The sequence below is a fragment of the Vipera ursinii genome (assembly GCF_947247035.1).
Source record: "Vipera ursinii genome assembly, chromosome: 3".
Classification (NCBI taxonomy): Eukaryota; Metazoa; Chordata; class Lepidosauria; order Squamata; family Viperidae; genus Vipera; species Vipera ursinii.
In genome coordinates, this window is record NC_139516.1 from 136,395,111 (window position 1) to 136,410,830 (window position 15,720).

The window sequence follows — 15,720 nt, forward strand, 5'->3', positions numbered from 1 at the left end:
GGTCTTCAGTTTGGATGAAGCACTTCATGAAGGAAAAAGTATATAGTCATATTTGGTTACTATGTTATAAGATCATCTCAGGATCCCATGGCTTTGGGGATGGATGCTTTGTCCGTTTAGTCCTGCCATGTATCAGTGGAGCCATCTGGGAGTAAAACTAATAGTACAAGAGGGCAATTATTAGCTAAAGAATATTTTTTTAAAAAAATGTTTTGCTGTTAAACTTTTTCAAAAGTTCATAAAAAATGTAGTTTTTTTTAAAACCTGTGTCATCTTTCAAGTTTTCATAATTCCCATCTAAAAAAAGTGTTTTACTACTATTGTTCTATATCTAATATAGTAAAACAATTTACATTGGTAAGACATAATAAAAATGCCTCCAGCACTTTAGTCCTTTGGCAGCAACCTATACGTTACTTACAGATAATTAATGCAAACAATGTGTTATGTCACTCATGAAGCATTAGTGCCAAGTTCCCCAAATCCACACTCAAATCTTTCAGTCATTAGATTTATTTTTAAAAATAAAGCTTTCTTTCACATATTTCTTGCTTCGGTGTCTCCTTCGGTGACATCTATTTCTTCAAAAACTCACCCATGTCCATCAGTTCATGTTTAACAAGTGAAAAGACAGAATTTAGTTGGCTAAAGCAGCTTAGGAAACTTTTAAATAGTTGGAGGCTAGATTTTTGCCTTGATTCTCTAATAATTTGAAAAGCACTCTAGCTGAAATCAATAGAATTTTGATTTTGCTCAAAACAAGAGCTGGAACATCAGGGCATCAACATGTCATGGTGGGTACGCTTACAAATACAAAATAGATATGAAAAAGATATGAAAATGTATGGATTTTATAAAGAACAAAATGTGTTTGATAAGATATTATTAACTTCTGATGAGAAATTAATTAAAAAATTGTATAACTTTTTGTTAACCTTAGAGATGGAAAGTGAACAAATTAAAGGGACAATGACAAGGTGGGCGGAAAACTTTGGTTATAATATAGAATTAGAAGAATGGCAAAAATTGTGGGAGAGAAATTATAAATTGACAATGTCAACTGCGTATAAAGAAAATTTGTATAAAATGTTTTATAGATGGCATTTACCTCCAGCTAGATTAGCAAAAATGTTTAAAAATGTATCAGGCAAATGTTGGAAATGCAAACATAACTTAGGTACATACTATCATAATTGGTGGACATGTGATAAGGTAAAGGCTTATTTGAAAAAAAATACATGCCTGGCTAGAAAAAATACTAGGACAACATGTAGCATTTAATCCTGAGGTTTTTTTTAATTAGGTATAGTACCAGAAAAGACTAACAAACAAAATATATACTTGGTTTTACATATTGTAACTGCAGGAAGAATAAACTATGCACAATGCTGGAAAAATGAACAAATACTGTCAGAAGAAGAGGTAATAAAGAAGATATTGGAATGCACAGAGATGGATAGATTGACTATGAGACTAAAAGACAAAGAAGAATCAGAATATTATCAAACCTGGAATTTATTTTATAAATGGTTAGAAGAGAGAAACAGAGATTAGGACCTGACTATGTATTAACGTGTTATGAACCCAGTTCGCATGTTGTTTGAAAAACTAACATATGTATGTAGAGGTTAAAAAATAATAATAAATTTATTTATTTTTTTAAAAAAGAATTTTGATTTTGCTTGGGAAATCAATTTCTGATTTGTTTTCACATTTAAGGAATTATTTAGAACCAAGATACTTAAAGGAGGAGGAGGACAGAATTTATTAGACTGAATTAAAAACAGTAGCAAACATACAGTCAAGCTCTAAGGATCAGAGTCACACTAAGTTCCACTATGGAAGATTTATTGCTCAAGCCTATACACAAGAACTTAGTCAACTAACGCACAATACTTGGTGGAGCAGTGGGCTAATGCCTCCTTAAGTAACACCAGCTGCCTGCAATTAGTGCAGGTTCGAGTCCCACCAGGCTCAATGTTGACTCAGCCTTCCATCCTTCCGAGGTAAGTAAAATGAGGACCCAGATTGTTGGGGGCAATAAGCTGACTTTGTAAAAATGCCGCTGGGGTGTGTGTGAAAGCCCTAATAAGCAGGCATATACATAGAATGAAGGCTATTGCTAAGCACGTTGATTTGTGCTTCTTAGATTGTAAGCCACCCTGAGTCTTCAGAGAAGGGCGGGATATAAATGGGATTAAAAAAATACTAAATTGGAGCCAAATAAGGGTCAATTGAATTCAGGAAGGGTTGGAATTAGATGGTAACGTAATGATTCTAGGCTGATGATTAATTTAACTCTACCCTTAGATCTGCCTGCTCTTCTCCTACATATATTTGCTGTAGAGATAGACAAAACTGTCTATTTTGGCATCTCTCATTAGGATAAATGATAAAATTCAATTCATAATTTTCAGTGACAAATCTGCAAATCCTTTGCCAATTTTTTTTTGAATGAGGAACAATTGTACTTTTTAGATGCATGCATTGCCTTTTTTCTTAAAACAGTAATGGTGTTCTGCAGGCCCTTGCTTCTTCAAAGAGCTTTCTGGAAGTGAACATCAAGATGGTCAGAATGTTCCATATCTCTTTGCTGCCATCCAATGTTTGCAGCCCAGATCTGGTAGCCTTCATAAAAAAATGATGTCCTCAAAAGGTGCTGTCAGGGAAAAGTTTGGAAATAGTCCTACTTCTCACTACAAAATGAGCAGAAACATCCTATGAAGCACATTTTAAAGAGAGAAAGGCATTGTTCCATATGATTGTAAAGAAAGATCTTGCGCTTAGACTTGAGGAAAGCTAAAGTTGTTAAATGTGCTGGTTTTCTTTGTGTCTCCATCATTTATTTTTCTTTAGTGGATAATTTATATGTTTATCAATCTGTGTGGTCCTAAAAAATCAACAATTATGTGATAGTACATGATCAATCTATCATACATCTTAGACAAATAACTCTGAGTTGCTAAAAACAGTAACAATATTACAAAATAAATATAAAACAAAACTAAATACATCAAAACAATAATAATGCAATTATCAAGACATCACATAAAAAAAACTCACAACCCTAAAATAGACATATTGTGTTCCCAGGGCTTTTTTTCTCATAGAACACTCAGAACGGAGTTCCGGCACCTTTTTGGGATGGAACCTTGTAGGGTAGGCAAGGCGGGTTGTATGACATGTGTGAGTTCCGGCACCTTTTTCTTTTACAAAAAAAGCACTGTGTGTTCCACTAATAACCTGGCCCTAATACCTGAGGGAAAAGTCAGGTCATGACTTTATGGAAGGCCAAAAGGATTGGAGACATCCATATCTGGATCTTAGGGGAATTTGGATCTAAGCAGGATAAAGTTTTTATCATTGAATATATCCAGATTTTATCATTGAATATATCCAGATATCCAGGCTGGAGAGAAAGAAAAAATGACATACAGAAAGGAACATTAGTGGCAAAGTGTTTCTATATCTTGCCAAGAGAACTGGATAGATGTGTCCATGAAAATTTCTAGTTCAACTTGAAGATTGATTGATTGATTTCTTCTTTCTTTCAGAGAAAGAAAAAAAGAAGGAAAAAAGGAAAGAGAAAGAGAAAGGGATAAAGAAAGAATGAAAGAAAGAATTAAAGGAGGAGGAGGATGGGAGGGAGAGAGGGAGAAACAAAGGGAGGGAGGGAGAAAGGGAGATAGAAATAGAAAGAGAGAAGCAGGTTATTTTCATACATTATCCCTGATGTATCAGTAAAGATTTGGCAATATGATATTGAACAATTTTCTCCAGATGGCTAAACACTCACAGTGCCATCCTGGTAAGCCATTATTTTCAGTGAGTTTTAAAATGTCAGTCATATCTTGGCTGAAAGCTGTTGTTCTAGCACTCATTTCCTTGTGATAACATAATCCAAGACAGCTCATTGTTGAACAGGAATGTGAGTTTCTGAATCACCAGAACAGTGCTGGAAATTTTTTATTGCTCCCTCAAAGATGTTTGGGAGCACGCAGACAAACAAGAAGTTAGATAAACTATGTGACTTGCTTCTTTGGCTGTTTTTTTTATTCAAAGCAAGGCACTGCTGTCTGTTTGGAGGGGTAAGTGTAAAACAATAAACCCATGAGCTTTTTATTTATTGTTCCCTGTTTTCCTTTGAAGCAGCTGCTCAATATCCAGAACATTCATTGATTATTCTGGTTTCCATCTCTTAAAACCTGTCTTCTGAATTGACAGCTGAATGCAGCTGTACTCTGAAGTCAGCCTTACAGTTGTAGCAAACTTTTCCTAAAACATTATTGATGCTGCTGTCATCTTTAAAACACTGATCTCTATCGTTGTCTCATTTTTCACTAGCATACTGTATATCTCAGATGTAAGATTGGGCACCTATGTTAAATGTTTCACACTGCTATGTACAGTACAATTCTTGAATAGCTCTGGAAAATGTTGACCAGACACAGGATTTTAGAACAAAGCAAAACAAAATAAACAACTACACATCTTATGGATTTAGAACTATGTAAACATTTTAGAAAGATGATAGTTTCCAATTGGAAAGGAAAAACCTATACTGAGAAAGACAGGACTGTTTAGTTTACTTAGACATTATTCTAAGTCAAGGCTGGGCACAGTCAGAAGTGAGCATGAATGTATGGATGATACCAATTTCTTGAAGATAGTAAAATTCTGGCAGTTTTGTTATCCTTTTGTATATGTACTGGAAAGGGGGAACAAGCAGAATATCATCCACTGACAGACCTCCGGTTCCTGCAAGCAGCGAAGCAGTCGAGGAATTCAGGATGCTGATCCCTTCCTGATTGGGGACCCTAAATGGGTCGAAGCCGCCCCAGAGAGGTGGTAATGAAGGAAGGAAGTCCCAGGGACCTAGGAGAGATGGTGGTCTCCACAATTGGTGCAAGAAAAACCTTCCAGAAACCAACAGGATAAAGGCTAGGCTAATTTTAACCCTCTATGGAGGAAAAAGATCTGGAAAATGAACCAATGCTGACACCTACTAGTGGATGAGGATTATGATAGTCATGGTAAAATCTGGTGAGAAGACAATGCTTGTGACCTTCAGAGTCTTAATAAACACAGCTGTTTAGATAAAGTGAGACTTACAAATCTGAGGGAACAGAAACAAAGAAAAAAAGACCTTTTTTCATGAACTCTCTGGACTATACATATCTATTTAATTATGACTTCAAAGCTATTTCCAAAGGGGGAAAAGAGAAAAAAATCTGGACTTTTGGTCATTACGGAAAATCAGAGATTTATAGAAAACACTTATCAAGAAATAATGAATACTTCACAAGAGGAAATATATGATAAGCTGCAACCAATTCAAAGGACAATGATCTCAAACTACAAACAAATACAGAACAACTTTGCAAGTATTTCCTGCCTGGGCAGGGGGTTGGACTAGATGACCTCCAAGGTCCCTTCCAACTTATTATTATTATTATTAAACTTATCTCCAATTTAATTTTACTCCAAAAAAAACCCCTCAGAAAATATAGCAGAGATGATTGAACATAAATACGAGGATACAGACTTAAAGATGGAATTCTACAAAACAAAGGAGTATGATTCAATTCAAGTGGGAATTTTTTTTTCAAGAAATACCAGGTTTGGAAAAGACAACTTACATTTCAACACTACAAAGCAAATTTGAGGTCAAGAAAAAAAGACTGGATAAAACATTCTACAGAGATACTAGGAAAAACACCAGAACCGGAGAGACCAAAAGGGACAAGAGAAGTAGAGAGAAAAGGAAGGAAACAGATTCCTAATAATAATAAAGTTGTGGGCAAATGCCCATAACAAAGATATTGATTTACTTTTTATATCTACAGCAATACCTATGATCGTACGGAAAAACCTTTTGATTCAGCCAAGTACATTGATAAAGAAAGATACTGGGCAAAGAGAAAAAAGATTAAGATGGAAACCAAGAAAATAGATGATGGGACCTATCAGAAAGAATACTTAAAAAAGAAGCATTTGTTCGAATATTGTTAAAGAAATAGAAAAACCTTGGAATATACCACTCTAAGAGAGATGAATTCTCCAAATAATATAGTATGCTTCTTTCTTTTCTGTAAAAAAAAGTGAGACAACTTAAATAAAGCAAATGTTTTAAATACTTATATGTGACTGAATTTAAGAAAAGTAAAAAATGTGTTGAATCAGAGTCAAGGGATTAGATGACTTAGACCTATTGAATGGAATGTTCAAAGATTAAAGATTAAATATTTTCTTAACTATGGTTAAAAAGAATAAGAAATTGAGGAAATAAATGTATATTAACCTAGGAGGGATATATATTTTAAGTAGTACATTATTTCATATGTTTCATTGCTCTTGCTTTCTTTTCTTCTTTTTCTTCTTTTTTCTTCTTCTCTCTTTTAATTGTTTTATCTATTTCTTAAGAAATGTAAAAGTGTGAGATGGCTTATATGGAAAAAAATAGAATTAAATCTGTCAATATAAATGTAATTAATCATTGAGAAAATTTTCACTAGTAAGAATATCTAGAATTTGGTGGGAGAAATAAACTAAAATAAGGATTGTAACAGGATTTATGATAAGGCAGCCAAAATGACTGAAAAGAAAAGAAATATTATATCAATATGATTATTATTTTTAGGAATAGTGGAAAAATTATATACTCTATTGTTATTTATCAAAACAATAAGAAATGCATTAACTCAATGTTTGCAAAAAAGGATATTTTGGGGAAAGAGGAAATCAACTAAAATTAATATATGGAATATAGATTATAGAAATTAATTGTTAAGGATTGTTTTATAAATGTAACCCAGACAACACACTGTTTACCAATTATTGAGTGACTTATGCTTTGTTAAAAAATCAATAAAATATATTATTAAAAAAGAATATCATCCACTGAGAGACATGAAAGCTGTGTCTTCTTGAGGGCATGATTAAAATGACACAAAATTTCAATAATATTAGTTCCACCTCTACCATCATGCTTAGAGAGAACTGGTAGAAGGTGTTTTTTGTGGGTCTATTACTGAAATCATGATTGCAAAAACAAGTCCCTTTTCCCTCAAATGGAAATGCAAATTGGATTTTTCTTCCACATGTGGTGGTTATGCTACAAAACATAATATAACTAGAAATTAATTTATCATGGAATTGGACACGTTTTAAAACTTCTTATCCCATTCCATTCTGAGATATTTTCATTAAACTTCACCAAACCAGCTATTCCTTCAAAATACAGTGAATTGGCATTGTATATGATAAAACCTGCAAGTTCCATTCACTGTGTAGAAGAATGCTTAATTAAACTGTGGAAAGGTGTGCTGATGTCTAGAATAACTTCATATCTATTTTTACAGAAAAAAGTGAAAATAAAGGTTATCTTATCTTCCTAAACAGAAGGATTAGAGGCAGTTTGGGAATTCATTGCCCTCATGGAAATCCTGGGTTTGTCCCAGGTCTTTCTTTTCAAGAAGGAAAAAAAAATAGAATGAGTGTGTGGTTTTAACACTAAACTGAAACTTTATATCTACTGTTCTTTAATTTCTTTAAAGTCTTCTTTGTATATTCCTCTGTTATTTCTTCAAGTGAAACATGTTCCCAAGGTGAAGTGAGAGAATAATGTGAATGTTGTCATCAGCCCTGAGGGAAATATAGTTAGAAGTGACCCAGTTTTGTTTACTTACTGTAGGTCTTTAAAGTATATTTTTTTTCTATTATTAATTTCTTCCATTTCCAATTTTAAGCTTTGTCATTCTCTTCCTTGCCTCAAAATGCCATGGAAGAATCTCCATTTGTCTCTATGTATCTGAGTCACATACTTATACCAAGCTGGAGATTGCTTTTCAAAGAAAACTCACAAATGTTTTCACCCACTTCCTAGATAGTCAGTAATAACATCCAATATGGCAAACCAGAGCATAATTTGATTATTTTAGTCAAAGAAAAAAAACTTTTTATGATTCTAGTGGTTCTTAGTATGTTGTTTCTACTAGTAGCACTCATCTGAGAGCTTTATTTTCATACTACAAAAATTTTAAAAAATCAAGAAAGATTGGAACCTCCAACTAAAATGTTTGGGGGAAACACACACAGCCAGTCTAGGGCAAACCATTCCCTTCCCTGTGAAGCCTGACAGCATTTACAATACATATGTTTCAGGATTTATAACTGCTGTGTTCATAGAACAAAAGTTTTGAAAAATTCTTCATAAAATGTATAACATTTACTTTTAACGGATATGGTTTATACAGCATGTCATGGCTTTACTTTTTTCTCTCATACTGAATCCATCCAATCCATCTATCCATTCTACAGAATCCATATAGTGGATTCTGTACAGACATATTACAATCCTATCATCCATGTTACATTTCCTTTGTAAATTAATTTTACAAGTCTTGAAGTGTGTGGCAATTCCTGACCTTTTTCCTCTCAGTGAAGAAAGGAGGGACAGTAGGAATTGCAACTGAAAGAAGGCCTTATTTTAATATCCATCTCTATTTCCTGTTCAGCTTGCTTTCTTCATGAAATTTTTTCAAGTAACACATAGAAATATGTGATTTTTTGGAAAGGTACATTTTCAATTCTCCTGGGTGTGAAAATATCAGGGGAGAGTGTATTTCAATGGGTCTAATGGCATTTTGCAAGTGCCTTGATTTTCTGGCTGTTTGAATCAGACATACAGAATAATACCACACCAGAATAGTGACTAGAACAGTCCATAGAGAACAATTCCTTTCCTCCATATCAGGGCCTTCTGTAACTTGAGATTTCAACTAAAAGAAAATTCTAAATAGTGCTGCCGCTTCTGAGAATCTAGTAATTGAAGTTCACACATCTAGAGGAACCAAGGTTGTAGAAGGTGTTGAATACTAAATAAAGTGGACAAGAACACACACAGAGAAAGACACACAAACATATATCTATACACATATACACATATATACACATACACATATATGTCATATACATATATACACATACATATACATACATACACACACACACAATGTATAATTGAACGTGTCAGCTGGAAAGCGGTCAGCCCAGGTTTGAGACCCGAGTGCCACACTTCTCCCAGCTCCTGCCAACCTAGCAGTTCAAAAGCATGCAAATGCGAGTAGATAAATAGGTACCCCTTCATTGGGAAAATGACAGTCCTCTGTGACATCATGCTGGCCAAATGACTCTGGAAATGTCTTCAGACACTGTTGGCTCAATGGTCTTGAAACAAAAGTGAGCCCTATAGTCCAGGGCTTTTCAACCTTTTCACCCATTGTACCACTTTTAGGATAAGGCACTATCTGAGTACCACCAGTCGCCCAGCAAGGTGTCAAAAACTTGAGCCCCCCCCCAAAAAAGGGAAAAATGATAAAGTACAGGTAGTTCTCAACTTACAGCAATTCGCTTAGTGACTGTTTGAAGTTACAATGGCATTGAAAAAAGTGACTTATGACCATTTTTCACACATATGACTGTTGCAGCATCCCCAGGTTCATGTAATTTACATTAGGATGCCTGGCAACTGATTCATACTTATGATGTTCAGTGTCCTTTTGATCACCTTTTGCAACGTTTTGACAAGCAAAGTCAATGGCTGGGGGGGCGTGGCCAGCTCATCAAGTTGCAGGGTGCCTGTGAGGGGAGAAATCCGTGGGTCTCTGGTGGAGGGGAATGGGATTGGGGTGGGTGTTTTCCTTCCCTCCCTCTCTCCCATTGTCCCTTCCTTTCTTCTTTCTTTCCTTCCTTCCTTCCTCTCACCTTTCACCCCTCCCTTTCTCTTTCCTTCTTTCCTCACCTTTCACCCTCTCTTTTCCCTACTTGCTCTTCGTCCTTGCTTTCTCTCACATTTCTCTCTTCCCTTCCCTTTTCTTGCCTTCCCTTTTTCATTTATTTATTTCTTTTCCTTCCCTTCCCCATCCACATACTTTCCCTTTCCCTCCCTCCCCATTTGGTCAGCCGGTAAAATTGTCTGACAGATCCCTCAGGGGAGTTTAAAAAAAAAAGGAGAGACAAGGCAGCTTTCTCAACCGGGCACCCTCCAGAAGGTGGGGGGCTTGGTGTCCTCCCTCGCCAAGAAGAATTGTGGGAATTGAAGGACCTGGAGGACCACCTGATCTTGCCAGAGCTGCTTAATGTTCCCAGAAAGACAAGGGGGTTTCTCTGGGGACATCAGGATGCCACCTTACTACCTGACAGGTAGAGACTCAGGGCTGCTTCTCTTTTTGAGTCTCCAGGAGCAGTGTTTTTCTGAGCCCGCTTTTGGACAAGCCAATCTCCCCCAGCCCCACCACCTTTGCTGGCCGCCAGGTAGAGAAGACAGGCCGAGGCTGGGCAAAGGTCATGGGCACTACTCCATGGGGCACACTGGCTGTCAGAACTGTACCACCTGTGCCCTCTCTCCCCTGGTTGCTGCTCCGGCTCCGGGGCTGCCTGCCCACGTACCTCCTCTGTTTTGCGCCCCTTTGGTTGTGCGCCCCGCCGGCCTGGCCATGTCACTGATGGAGCTCTACAGGGGGTCACCAGTGAGGAGAATGGGGAAAAGGTGGTGAGTTTGGAACCAGCCCTGACCACTCTGGAGGGCTCCTGGCATTCCACTGGCCTCCTGGTGGCAGCTCCAGCTGGTAAAGAGAGCAGGAGGGGGGCAGCAAGCGGAATGCTGGGAGATCTGTGCAGAGGGCGCAGGATGATCCAGCATCACACTGTTGGGAGGGGAATCCCAGTGGCATCCTCGTGGCTGCAGGCATGGACCTCCCTGCAGAAACCCCACAGAAACTGCACTCGAGCGTTCAGGAGGAAAGGCAGGGATCCCTCGCTTCTTTCAGTGAGCACAAAAGATATTTGGACAGAACAAGCCTAGCCAGGTTCTGCCAGTCCCCAGCCCCACCCAGATGCCCTCACCACCTCCAAGCATTTTTTTACTAACTTGCTTTCAGCTGCATTCCATTTCTCCACTTCTCTGCCTTCACCACGTGTTTGTGGGACTATCGGTAAAAAAAGAAAAAAAGTTCCATGAGACTTTCTAACTTCTCACGAGATCTCCTGAGAAGTTAGAAAGTCTCATGGAACTTTTTTTCTCCCACAAACATGCGGCTGAGAAGCAAATGGAGAAACGGAATGCAGCTGAAAGCAGGTTAGTAAAAAAATGCTTTTTACTTTTTTTTTACTTTTTTTTCCAGTGCTGTTCAACCAGTCCTACGCCTACCACCAGCCAGGTGCTCACGTACCACTAGTGGTATGTGTACCACCGATTGAAAAACCCTGCTATAGTTGACAACAATTAGTAGAGTAAAATCTGGGGACTCCTTTATCTTTTTTTTATAATTGAACATGGGAAATTGTTATTGAAATGTGGCTGCCATCTTGGCTGCCTTTAAAACTGCTTTGACCTAATCAGAGAGGTCAGGAGGATCAATTACTTGCCTCTAAGTCTAAAGGCCATCTGCTGGGAGACTAGTCAGCTTCCTTGTAGAATTGGTTGGCCATAGAAAGTGGGCTGCTGAACTAAATGACCCAGTAAGCACTGTTTATGTTATTATGTACTTAAATGTGAACACTTCTTTCCTACCTGTGATCTACATTAAACTTCACACAAGTGTGCTGCCTGGGAAGCATAGGAGATTGTGATGAAATATAGACCTGGGAATGAGGACAAGGAGGTTCCAGAAAGTTTACTCAGTGTGTTTACTCAGAAGAAAACATGAGAAAGAAACTTAAAATAACCATGCTCTGATTTTATTATTATAAAATAAAGCAGTGAGAATATCTGGCATGCTTTCAAGATTCTTTTATTATACTTACAACAGTAAAGATCATTCCTAAAACCCCTGCTGCTACAGTTTCCTGATCATGGCTGTCAGACACCATACTGGATGACACCATTTCAGCACTATAACAGCACTCTGTGTCATAAATTCTTAATTCTTATCAACCAACTTCCTCCTAGTCTGTATTTTTTTTTCATAATCCTTCACAGCATGCACAGACCAAGATGTTTTACCAATTCCATTCTACAAAAGAAATAAATTGGATTGGCATTTAACTTTCACTTTTGGCAGTGAAACAGTGTTCAGCATCAAAATGGAAAGGAACAGGCTAATTTGGAGGTTGTGGGAAATGTTATGTAGCACACACAGCTTTGTCCTTCAGAGTGGGCAAAAAGAGAAACAATCACAAGTGCCTCCCAACATCTGACAATCCATTACTATCCCAATGGTAGTAATGTCCCAGCCTTATAGTAGAGTAGAGTACAGTAGACACTTATGAACAGAATCTCAAGAATAGTAAAGAAGCTGTACACTCACTGTATGTCAGAAGCCAATTTTGGAAGACTCCTTTCATGGTGCCTTGAGCTAGTAAAAGGAAGGAACTGTAATCCCTTTTTATAACATGCAGTCAAAGTTGCTGAATCTCCACAATGAGCTCTTGCCAGCTAACACTGTTTTAGTGAATCATACATCATAGGAATGAAGGCAGTCAGATGATGTATTACATTAATGCATCATCAGCATAACAGAACTCTAATGATGGATGAATACTACATCACCCAGGATATGCTTTCATTTTTTTTTTATTTTTTGCTGCCGGTAAAACCTGCCTTTTAACATACATGCAAGTTTTTAAATTTAAGTTTTTACAATGCTTTTCTTCAATTGTTGAACCTCCGTCTTCAATAAATACAGGATTAGTTTATCTTAGGATGTATTAATTTCTATACTAGAAAGAAGAGATCAGATATTATAATAAAAAAAATCAAACCACTTTCCCTTAATTTTTTTATTGGTTAATTCATAAATGAACCGATCCTCTATTAAAGAAGACTCAATATTATTCATGCAGAAGTGAAGGCTACAACATTGAATGAAATAACATCAAATAAATAGAATCTGAAATAAGATTGTAATTATTTAGGAACACCTAATGGGAAACAGCCATTCAGGCTCAGACATGAAAGATAAATTATCCATAACTTCCAATGATACTGAATGAACTATGTATCAATGCAGCCCTCCTTTAATGGATGATGAGATGAAGGGGCTATGTTTTTTTCCCCTCAATCATGTTCCAGGCGTGAAAATGTATAATTTAGGAATGGCAGGTTTTATAACACTTTAGGAATATTTACAGTGGATCTATACCAGGAGTAGGCAACCTAAGCTGGCTCAGGAATTCTGAGAGTTGAAGTCCATGAGTCATAAAAGAGCCAAGGTTGCCTACCCCTGATGTAGACTAAGTGTAAACCCTTTAAAATGGAATTAACTAAACTGCCTTTTATTTTAATGGGTACAGACGATACACAGCCTGGTTACTGCTCCTATTTCAAAAAAGGACACATCTGTTTCAAATTGGACCCAAGCAATTCAGTGTGGAGCATTCTCTGATTGCCATTCTTGGATTTATCAGGGAGGTTTCTGTATTGTCTTATTTATTTAAGCATTTCTAGAATGTTGTTTAATTGAAAAAGATCTTGTGTTGGTTACAAAAGTAAATAGACACTATTTACAAAGATATCAAGATGGTCCAGATAATCTAAAAAATGTGAAATACAAAAAAATAAAGAGGGGAAGCAAAGAAGAAAAAAAATGAAAATCAACCATTATTTTTAATATTACAGTTTTATGGTTACTAACTGGGATAGAAACTGATTAGGTAACTTGATGTATTGGTTGCCATGAGACCAGTGAAGTTAAAAATTCAGGTGGCCTTTCAGCATCATTGTTTAATTTTTAACACTAAGATCACAAAAGAGTGAATGTTAATGGCTCATGGGAACTACTATATATTTATTATCAGCCAGCGGAATCATACTCTTTAAGGTCAAATCAGAGGGTTGTTGATGAAATTTCATAAAAACATTGCCTTTGCTGATCTTTCCATTGTCTTTTAATTTATTATCATAACCAAATACAATTCAGTATGCTCAACTTTACATTATGGCCAAATCATAATGTATTCATAAATATATGTGGCAAAATCAAGTGACACTTTTTTCACTATTAAAAAGTTATGTACCACATAGTATATATAATTGAGAATAAGGTTATATCTCCAATAAAGGAGAATATTTGTAACTCAGGGTTGAAATAAGGAGTCCTTGCTGTTTTCTGAGCTTGTTTTTCCCCTTGATGACGTTCTCCTATCCAAACTAGGAAACATCATCATTGTTAGTGTACTAGCATACACTTGTGTATAATATTAGCACAGATGATGTTACCTAGTTTGGGTAATGAAATGTTTACAAGGAAACCACCAAGCTCAGAGAGCACCAAAATTATATCACCACTTGCAGTTTAAGCTGTTCCTATTGTGTGTTCATGGAAGTTACATCCAAACTGGTTAAGAGAAAGGTGTCTGGATTTAGACACTGTGGCCCCAACTTGAAAGATACTAAAGACACACAACCATACTAGCACTTCTAAAATGATTTTTTTTTCTTGCTAGCCTTTTTGCACTTTAATAACCTCTAATCCTTCCCCTTATCACTGGTGCTAAAATAACAGAGTGGCTAAGAATTTTGCCTTGTACATGTGAACGTTTTGATTCAAAAACTGGCAGAAACTTTTAAAAGGATTGGGTTCATTTTTTCCATCATGCTAGATTTCCCTAGGTAGCTGTCCTCCCTGCCTTCCTTCTATTTCTTTTCTTTCTTTTTTCTTTTCTTTCTTTTAATTTTATTGTTGTTGTATTTTTTAGTCAGAGTTTCAAGTAACTAGAGAAACGATGAAATAGTAAAACACTTTACTTAAGTCCTCAGCCATTGAAACTAGCTATAGAAAGTTATTTGTTGTCATTTTTAATTATGCTCAATTTTGAACAAGCAAATCTTAAATGCAAGGGAAATGTCTTAGTCCTTATCCTAGTTTAATATTTACCATAAAGAGAAGATCTAGTTGGGTAGCTATTCACTCAGCTTTCTGGCCATTGCTTCCTCTGAGAAGTAGTAAATGAACTGAATGTTGTGATTAGCTTATAAGGAAGTAAAAGGCTCAAGTTGAAATTCACAAGAACCTTCAAGGAAACATAAGATTACTTTCAAACATGCAGGAAAATTGTCTTGAAGACTGAATGTATGATGGGAGAGAAATGAGTAAATGCTGATAACATCCTTTTTTGACTTCAAAAGATGCTTGTTGTCTTGTTCTTTTGGTGATAAGCCATAAATTCAGCAGATGGTACATTCACATTAGTGGCCTGAACCATGGCAGTGATGAAAACTCTAGTTAAAAAACAATAACAGTATCAACCAAGTGAAACTGTATGAAGGCTATTAAAATACACAGTTAAACTGATCTTGTAGTTTATTTTCCATCAGATGGATAAGACATATTTCTACAATACTGAAACTTAACTATTACATGCAACAGTTACAGCTATCTAATATTGGTTAATGCTAATTTTACTAATTTTGTTTACATTTATACTCTGTATTCTTTATTGTCAAATGTTGGAATATGGATTATAAAGTGTCTGATAATAGTTCGAACTGTAAGGGTCCTTGGTGCTCTCTGAGCTTGAGTTTGAATTGTAATAGGTATTTCAATTTAAACCACCATACAGTTAGTGTGTAGTGATTCACTATTCTGGTATGGAGAAGTTCCCTGAGGATGGGCTCCAGCACAAGTCCAAAAGCTTGGAAGACTAAACCTCTGGTCCTGATAACCAATCCAGATTGGATCCTGCAACATTATCCTGGGACACATATTTGCCTTCATTCAT